The 9,145-nt window shown below is 50.8% G+C and overlaps 1 protein-coding gene across 1 annotated transcript in view; it reads right to left on the reverse strand.

Moving 5' to 3' along the window:
- Window positions 1–2,171, reverse strand: part of LOC309347747 (uncharacterized protein) — a 33,074-nt gene extending 30,903 nt beyond the window's left edge. The window contains exon 1 of the mRNA XM_081872518.1: window positions 1,857–2,171. The gene's annotated coding sequence lies outside the window, so the exon portion shown is untranslated. The remainder of the gene's footprint in view (window positions 1–1,856) is intronic.
- Window positions 2,172–9,145: the final 6,974 nt, after the last annotated feature.

Below are 9,145 nucleotides of genomic sequence, written 5' to 3' on the forward strand. Positions count from 1 at the left end.
CTTTTTTAAACTCAGCAGAATAGCTGCTCAGCTTTCCTAAGAGTAGATGGCCTATTTCACTGCTATTCTGGCTACTAAGGGCCTGTATTGATGGCACTAGATGAATGAATGAAGGATTTCCATTTGCAGGGAACGCAGACCAAAAGATTTCCTTTTTTAAGGTCCACGTCAACCCTCTATGAATCAACCCTATCATGTTTTATCCCTTTTTAGAACAGTCCTGCACATCGACAAAGGTTTCAGGTGCTCCGTGGTATCAGGACCCTAGAAAGTACAGATATAAAACTGTGTAGAGGGCATGTGCAGGTTTACCTTCTCAGACATAGGCACCTCTTTTGCAGACATCCAAGTTTGATGCACAAACGGATAGCCTGCCAAGTTATTTCTGCACTGCTAAAGGGTGTTCAGAAAAGCATTATGAAACTCACTGTCCGCTTTGCTTTCAAGCTGTTTCTGGAAATGCTCTTTTTTCAGCTTCCTCCACTCAAGAGCTGGACTTTCCCTGCAACTGTTTAGATGGTTCATATAATCTTAGAGTTGGAAAGTACGCCAAGTTAATGGATTTGATAGCACTGTGGTCAGTGTTCCTGGTCAGTTATAGGGCACAGCACCAAACAGGACTATGCTCAAGGTGACCTCCCCTTTAGTTGGTTCTATGTTCCAAGCCACATCTGGAAACTTTGCCTCTTTGCTGTTCCACATCTGGAAACACATTCCAAAACTTTGCCTCTTTGTTGTAGCCCAAACATGCACAGCTGATGAATCTGAGCATAGTGTAAGGATTGGGTTCACCTTTGGGCTGAGCACACCCCATATATGTAAAGCAACCCCCCCCCCCCAAGAATCCTGGGAATTGTAGTTTGTAAAAGTTGCTGGGAATTGTAGATCTGTGAGGGATAAACCACAGCTCCCAGGATTCTTAAGGGGGGGAATGTGTTTTCTCTGTATGATGTGCAGATCCATTGCAAGCAATGAGATGGTCCCATTGATCTGATGGGTCTGCTCTAAGTCTAACTAAGTCTGGATCCACTGCTTAATTGCTTGAAGATCAACTTCCAGAGAAATCTCTAGTCCCACAAGTGAAAACTGCAACAAAACGCTGTGCAGTGTGCTCTATAGTGCCAGCCAGGCACTTGTGCCCTTTTCCAGGATAACTCCGTTCCATCCCAACCTCCCTTGTTTGAATTCTCTCTACTCTGTATTCTCTGCCTACTGAGCAAGGCAAGCTCAGGGACAAGCAATGAATTGGCTGCCATCAGCTGAGGCATGAGTAAGGGAAAATTAGGAGAATTCTTAATAAAGCCAGCCTGTGGCTTCTTCAGACTCTTTTCTGTAAGATCTGGGGAACTAATTTTTTATTATTAATTTTAAAAAAGGTCGGAAACATCCAAGCAGATCCCAGAATATGTATGCGTGTACTATGACAATAAAGATCTAATATATTGTAACAGCAAGAACGACACAACCACTAAAGCAAGCAAGCAGACTGCAGACAGAAGCAGCACCGGTCCTTCCATTAGGCAGAGTGAGGCAGCTGCCTCAGGTGGCACATTTTAGGGGGATTGCAGATTGCTGCAGAAATGGAAAGAATCAAATTTAAGACTGGAAGAATGAGAAGCTGAGAGAGCTGAAACTGGTCGATGCTTCCATCCCTAGCCGCCCAGGGAAACTCAGCCAGATGGGCGGGGTATAAATAAATTATTATTATTATTATTATTATTATTATTATTAGCTGGCCAGGATCCTTGCACTCATCCAAGCAGTCCCTTCCCTGCTTTGAGAAGTCTGCCTCCGAAGCTTATGCCTGTCTCTCTCAAGCCAGCAGGAGGGACAGGAGGAAGGAGAATAGTACTTACAGAGTTAATTTGCTGGGAGCAGTGGCTGATGATCTGGGTTGCTGCTGAGTCCCACTGCTTGTGGACAGAACTTCTGCCAAAGGCAAGAATTTGCTGTGGCTCTTCTCTTGCTGGAACCGGGCACACCTCTTCTCCTTTCACTGAACTCATCCCTGGCTTCTTTATGGTGGTGGGACGAGTGCTTCCTGGGGCTTTCCTTGCCTGGAATCTTCCTTCTTTCAGCATGAGAAATGTCTACTTCTAGTTTCGCTTTTCCCTTTCAGGGAAACTGCCTTTGTCCTTTGAGCAGATCAACTCTCGCAACCTTGGAAGTGAGGGGGGGTGATTAGGAGAAGCGGGATTCTTGCTCTGCACACAATGGGCTTGAGTTGTGTAATTCGCTGACTCCCAGCTCATGAATCAGCCCTCAGTAACTGTAATTCGGGTTGTTTCTTCTGCTTCAAGGCTCGAAGCATTACACTCTGTTTGTGATGAAAGCCTGCAGAAGAGACATGGCTCAATTTCCAAGGTGGTGGTGGTGATGATGAGCCATAGAATCAAAGAATCATAGAATTGTGGAGTTGGAGGCGGCACCAAGTGTTATGTACTGAGTTGAATAGGATCCAAACTGCAGCAGTCTGATTGGTCCTAGAACAATAGGCTCCAAAAGGCAGCAGTCTGATTGGTCCTAGAACAATAGGATTCAGAATGCAGCAGTCTGATTGGTCCTAGAACAATGCAGCAGTATGATTGGTTAGCAGGAACCACCCAATCATGCTCCAGATAGAAGTGAATCCACAACCTGATTGGCCTACAGTAGAATCCTGGAATTAGCCAATCATGTGCAGCCCATTGTGTAAATAATGTATATAAAGCAGATACTTTGAGGGGACATTCATTCATTCCTCCTCACCACTATGAGCTGAATAAAGAGCATGAAATCACTTTGCGACTCTGAGTATATTTCACTGGCGACGAGGATGGGATCCCGCTGAGCTGACTGCCACACACAGCACCGCAGCACCGCCACCTGCCGCACCGCTGCCTCGCACCGTGTATCCAGGCTTCAGCTCCGGGACACAAGGAACTCAGAATGGCAACTGACAGCAGCTTCTCGCCATTCAACCCAGCATCTGGAGACTGGGAAGCGTACGCCTCCCGTTTCACCTTCCTCCTAGAAGCCAAAGGGGTCACCGATGAAGAAGACGCCAAGAAGAGGGCAATATTCTTCAGCGTCTGCGGAGAGGAGACATTTGAAATCGCCCGGGCTCTCCTTGCGCCTGAAGACGTCGCTACTGTTCCATACAAAACAATAATGGAACAGCTGAAGGGGCACTTTTCGCCACAGCCCTCAGTGGTGGCTCGTCGAAATGCCTTCTACGCAAAGCGGCAAGCCCCTGGGGAAACCATAACTGGGTTTGTGACCTCTCTCCGCCAAGCTGCCCGGTTCTGCAACTTCTCAGAGCTGGAGAACATGCTTCGTGACCGCCTCGTCGGTGGCCTGAAGGATGAGAAGCTGCAACGACGCCTCTACGCTAAGAAGAACCTAACGTTCCAGGTCGCTCTGGAGGAGGCCCTGGCAACGGAAGCTGCTGAGAGGTCGACGCAAGAGGCACGGCTGAGCCAGCCGTCCCAACCGAGGGTCCACCACGAAGACCTCACCAACGACTCGGGATCCGACAGGGAGGAGGTGCACCGAGTACAGCAGCGCACTCAAGCAGCCCACATACCACAGCTGCCTCGACGAGAAGGAGGGAACTGCGCAAGCTGTGGAGAAAGTCACGAGAGGAGGACCTGCCGTTTCCGCAACGCAGAGTGCAGGCAGTGCAGAAAATTGGGACACATCGCCCGGGTGTGTCGGGCTCGGCCCACCCGAAGCCAGGCATCAGATGACCAATCCAAGAGCCCCAGGTCCCGGGGCCCAACGCACCAAGGCAACTCGACGGAGCTCACAGACTTCCAGGTATACCAGTTGCCCCACCCCAACGTAGAGAAAATTTATGTAGAGGTACAGATAGAGGGGGCCCCATGCCGCATGGAGCTTGACACGGGTTCAACTCTATCCATAATCTCGGCAAGGACCTTAAGGAAACTGTGTCCTACTGGGGGTCCCAAACTCAGGCCGGCCCCATTCACCCTCCGGGACTTCCAGAAACGTAAGGTCCCCACAATGGGGGTGGGGACCTTCAGGGTGCAATACCGAGGGCGGACGCGGCAACTGGACTTGCTTGTGGTCAAGGGCCCCTACATTAGATTACTGGGGTTGGCATGGTTTGGACCACTGGGACTAGCCATCACCGGGGTGAACCACATGAGCTTACAAGTGGACGTGGACGCCATATGCAAGGAGTTTCCGGGGGTTTTCGATGGGAAATTGGGACAGTATACGGGCCCCCCCATTGCTCTACAGCTTGACCCCGCAGTACGACCAGTCAGGCTCAAGGCCCGCCGGGTCCCATTCGCCCTGAAACCCCGTATAGACGAGGAATTGGACCGACTCGTGGAGCAAGGAGTGCTGGAGCCGGTGCCTAATGCCCCCTGGGAAACCCCAATCGTCACACCCATCAAGCCTAATGGTTCGGTCCGCATCTGCGCAGACTACAAATGTACCATAAACAAGGCCCTCATGGCCCATGCATACCCAGTGCCAGTGGTCAGCCATGTCCTTGCCACCCTGGCTGGGTCGAAAATTTTTGGCAAGCTGGACTTGGCCCAAGCATATCAACAGCTGCCAGTAGATGAGGCCACAGCAGAGGCACAGACGATTGTGACGCACAGAGGAGCGTTCAGGGTAAAGCGGCTGCAATTCGGGGTCAGCGTGGCACCAGGCATATTCCAGAATCTAATGGACTCTCTCCTTAAAGGGATTCCTGGTGTCACCCCCTTCTTTGATGATGTGTTGATTGCCGGGCCCACACCAGAGGAGTTTGAGGACCGCCTCCGCACTGTTCTGCACCGTTTCCAGATGGCGGGTCTCAAGGTGAAGCGGGAAAAATGTCTACTAGGAGTGCCTCAAGTGGACTTTCTGGGATTTATGGTGGATGCAGAAGGGGTTCACCCGACTGGGGACAAGGTACGGGCCATTTGTGATGCCCCAGCGCCCAAGAACAAGACTGAACTTCAGGCCTTCTTGGGATTATTGAACTTTTACCATTCCTTCCTTCCCCACAAGGCGGCGGTAGCGGAGCCCCTACACAGACTCCTGGACAAGCGGGCCCCTTGGGTGTGGGGCCAGCGCCAGGAGGCCGCATTCCAGGCAGTCAAGGACTTGCTTGTCTCAAACTCGGTCTTGGCACACTTCGACGAGAGGCTGCCGGTGGTGCTAGCATGCGACGCCTCGCCCTATGGCATCGGCGCTGTCCTGGGACACCAACTCCCGGATGGAAGAGAGGTACCGGTAGCATACTTTTCCCAGACACTCAACGAAACCGAGCGGAACTACTCGCAAATCGACAAGGAGGGTCTGGCAATCGTGAAGGGAGTAAAAAAATTCCATGATTTCTTGTACGGGCGGCCCTTCACCGTGGTGACTGACCACAAGCCGTTGCTTGGCTTGTTTGCCCCCGAAAAGCAGACCCCCCAAGTGCTGTCTCCTCGCGTCCTCAGGTGGTCAATTTTCCTTGCCAGCTACCAGTATGCACTGATTCACCGCCCTGGAAAGGCGATGGGCCATGCAGACGCCCTCAGCAGGCTACCACTACCGGAAACAGGCCCCGACCCAGCACCTGCACAAGAGGTTATGAGCCTGGAGCTGCTTCCTGACCGCCCCATTCAGGCACAAGAAGTTGCACACCATTCCAAGAAAGATAGGGTCATCTCCCGGGTCCTGGACTGGGTGTGGAGGGGATGGCCCAGCCGCAGCCCCGGGCCAGAATTCGCCGGCTACACAACCCGCAAACATGAACTGTCAGCCCACAAGGGGTGCCTGTTATGGGGAAGCAGGGTCGTTGTTCCCCAGCCCCTCCGCAAAAGGGTCCTCACAGCCCTACACGAGACACACCCAGGGGTAGTAAGAATGAAGGCCCTTGCCAGGAGTTATGTGTGGTGGCCGGGGATCGACGGAGAGATAGAGGCCGGGGTCAAACACTGCCAGGCCTGCCAGGAATCCCGCCCAGATCCCCCAAGGGCCTCAGTCCAGTCCTGGGAGTCCGCCCGAGCACCATGGTCACGCCTGCATGTGGACTTCGCTGGCCCCTTTCAGGGGAAAACATTCTTCATAGTGGTGGACTCCTACACCAAATGGCTGGAAGTCGCACTGGTACCGTCCACTTCTACGTCCGCAGCCATCCGGGTACTACGCAGGCTGTTTGCAACCCACGGGCTCCCTGACACTCTCGTCTCAGACAACGGGACTGCATTTACATCAGGAGAATTTCAAACCTTCACAGTGCAGAACGCCATCCGCCACATCCGTTCGGCGCCATTCCACCCTGCCACCAATGGCCAAGCAGAACGCATGGTGCGGACCACCAAGGACACCCTTCGCCGCATGACGCAAGGGGATTGGGAGTACCGCCTTGCCACATTCCTTCTAGCACAGCACAGCACCCCCAGCTCAACGACTGGCCGGAGCCCCGCTGAACTACTAATGGGTCGGCGCCTTGCAATCAGATTGGACCGCCTTCACCCCGATAGAGCTCAGGATGAGGTAGTGGTGGGGGAAGGCAGGAACCCCTGGACCTTCGAGGCCCAGGACCCAGTGTACGCAAAGAATTTTGGGGCAGGCCCTGCATGGGTACCTGCCACAGTCACCAGGGTCACGGGCCCCGTGTCGTACGAGGTGCTAACAGATGGGGGGCAATGCTGGCGCTGCCACTGCGACCAGATACGGCGACGATTCCCGGGAGAAAACCAGGAGGAGGAGGACAGGTCAGAGGAGTCCCAAGGGAACAGTGGGGCAGTGAGGCCCATAGAGCAGCAGGGGCAAGCAGGAGAGGCAGAATCAGTAAATACAGAGAGGACCCGCGAGGCCGAAAGGACACCGGAACCAGAACCACGACTGAGCGAGCCGGTTGCGCCAGACCAAACAGCCCCATCCTTGGAACACGAGCCAGAACCTGAACCCCGGACCAGGGAACACCCCAGGCCGCAACGCACACGTAGGCCACCGGCGTACCTTGAGGACTATGAATGCGACCTTCCGGGCAGGACTGGAACTTAGAGGGGAGGGGTGTTATGTACTGAGTTGAATAGGATCCAAACTGCAGCAGTCTGATTGGTCCTAGAACAATAGGCTCCAAAAGGCAGCAGTCTGATTGGTCCTAGAACAATAGGATTCAGAATGCAGCAGTCTGATTGGTCCTAGAACAATGCAGCAGTATGATTGGTTAGCAGGAACCACCCAATCATGCTCCAGATAGAAGTGAATCCACAACCTGATTGGCCTACAGTAGAATCCTGGAATTAGCCAATCATGTGCAGCCCATTGTGTAAATAATGTATATAAAGCAGATACTTTGAGGGGACATTCATTCATTCCTCCTCACCACTATGAGCTGAATAAAGAGCATGAAATCACTTTGCGACTCTGAGTATATTTCACCAAGGTTCATCTAATCCAACCCCCTGCAAGGCAGAAATACTTCCCACAATCTTTGAACCACCAAACTTCTAGTTCACAACCAGATGCTCTGTGTTAGACTGGGGGAAGATTAACACAATGTAGCATCAGACCCTAAAAACTTCCCTGAACAGGGCTGCTTACAGATGTCTTTTAAAAGTCACATAACTATTTATCTTTTTGACATCTGCTGGGAGGGTTTCCATAGGGTGGGTGCCACTACCAAGAAGGCCCTCTGCCTGGTTCCCTGAAACCTCACAGTGAGGGAACTGCCAGAAGGCCCTCGGAGTTGGACCTCTGTGTCCGGGCTGGACGATGGGGGTGGAGATGCTCCTTCAGGTATACAGGGCGGAAGCCGTTTAAGGCTTTAAAGGTCAGCACCAACACTCTGAATTGTGCTTGGAAATGTACTGGGAGCCAATGCAGATATCTTAGGATCAGTGTTCTATGCTGCTGGAGGTTGCTAAAAGAAGCAGGGATTTTGAGAAGCTGCAAAACAATTTCTCCCAGCTGGACAGCAAAATGGCAAATGTGATGCAATGTAAGCAAACACAACATGATCAAAGGTCCCTATAAAAGCCTATGAGAAAATATTACGTTTGAGTCTTTGTAGTTTAGAAAAAAGTCAAGCGGCCCCACCCCACTCACCCCACTCATCATTCCCCTCTTTACTTCCTAATGTAACACTAATGTCTCACAACAAATGCAACTGATCTGTAGAAAATGCAACTTGAAGAAAGAGACATTGCACATACTTTTGTAGACCAAGAATCTTTAATTATTTTTTAAATAAAAAATAAAACAATAAAAAGGCAAGTAAGTGGAAACACTATAAAGCAAGGCTGCCATACATCCAGATTTTCCTGAATATTACTGGGATATTCAGCAGAATCGACATCCGGGGGGAATTTCCAAAGGCCATTGCTTTGTCCTAAATGTTAGGCAAGTCCATTGAAAAATCAGTCCTTGGGGTCTTCCTAAAAAAGCTCTACAAGTCTTGGGGCATCCTGGTTTTAAAAGTATAAAATTATGCATCTTTTATACACCTTTATAATGTCCCCACTAGTGTGTGCATAATTTCTACTCTCATAACACTGAAACTCAGAGGCACCCACTGAAGCTGAATATTAGAAGATTCAGTGCAGCTCGTAGATGAGCTATAGAACTTGCTCCAACAAGAGGTAGTGATGGCCACCAACATGGATAGTTTAAAAGAGGACTGGACAAATTTATGGAGGATAAGACTATCAGCATCTTCTAAACTGCAATGCTACATCTCATCTCTATTTTCAAAGGTAGAATGCTTCTGAACACCAGTTGCTGGAAACAGCAGGAGGGGAGAATGCTGTTGTGCTCAAGCCCTGCTTGTGGGCTTCTCAAAGTCATCTGCTGGGCCACAGTGAGACCAGAATATTGGGCTACGTGGGCCATTGGTCTGTTCCAGCAGGGCTTATTCCAGGAGCAGCCAGATCCTATGCATCACAAGAATGGATTCAGCTAGATTCAGCATGCATAGTACTGCACCCTCCCCACTTCACCTGATGATTGTGTTCTCTGGGTTAGACCAATTTGAATACAAAAGCAGAGGAGTGGGGTATAAATAATAGGTGTTTGCTTGCTTGCTTGCTTGCACCCTGCCCCCCCCCCCATCGTAGAGCTAAGTGACAGAGACTGCTAATGGGCACATTATTTGCTAAGGTTATTCAATAAGAGGTCCTCTTATGGATCAGAAATTGGTTAAGTTAATTAA

The sequence above is a fragment of the Podarcis erhardii genome, assembly GCF_964252035.2.
Source record: "Podarcis erhardii genome assembly, chromosome: 7".
NCBI lineage: Eukaryota > Metazoa > Chordata > Lepidosauria > Squamata > Lacertidae > Podarcis > Podarcis erhardii.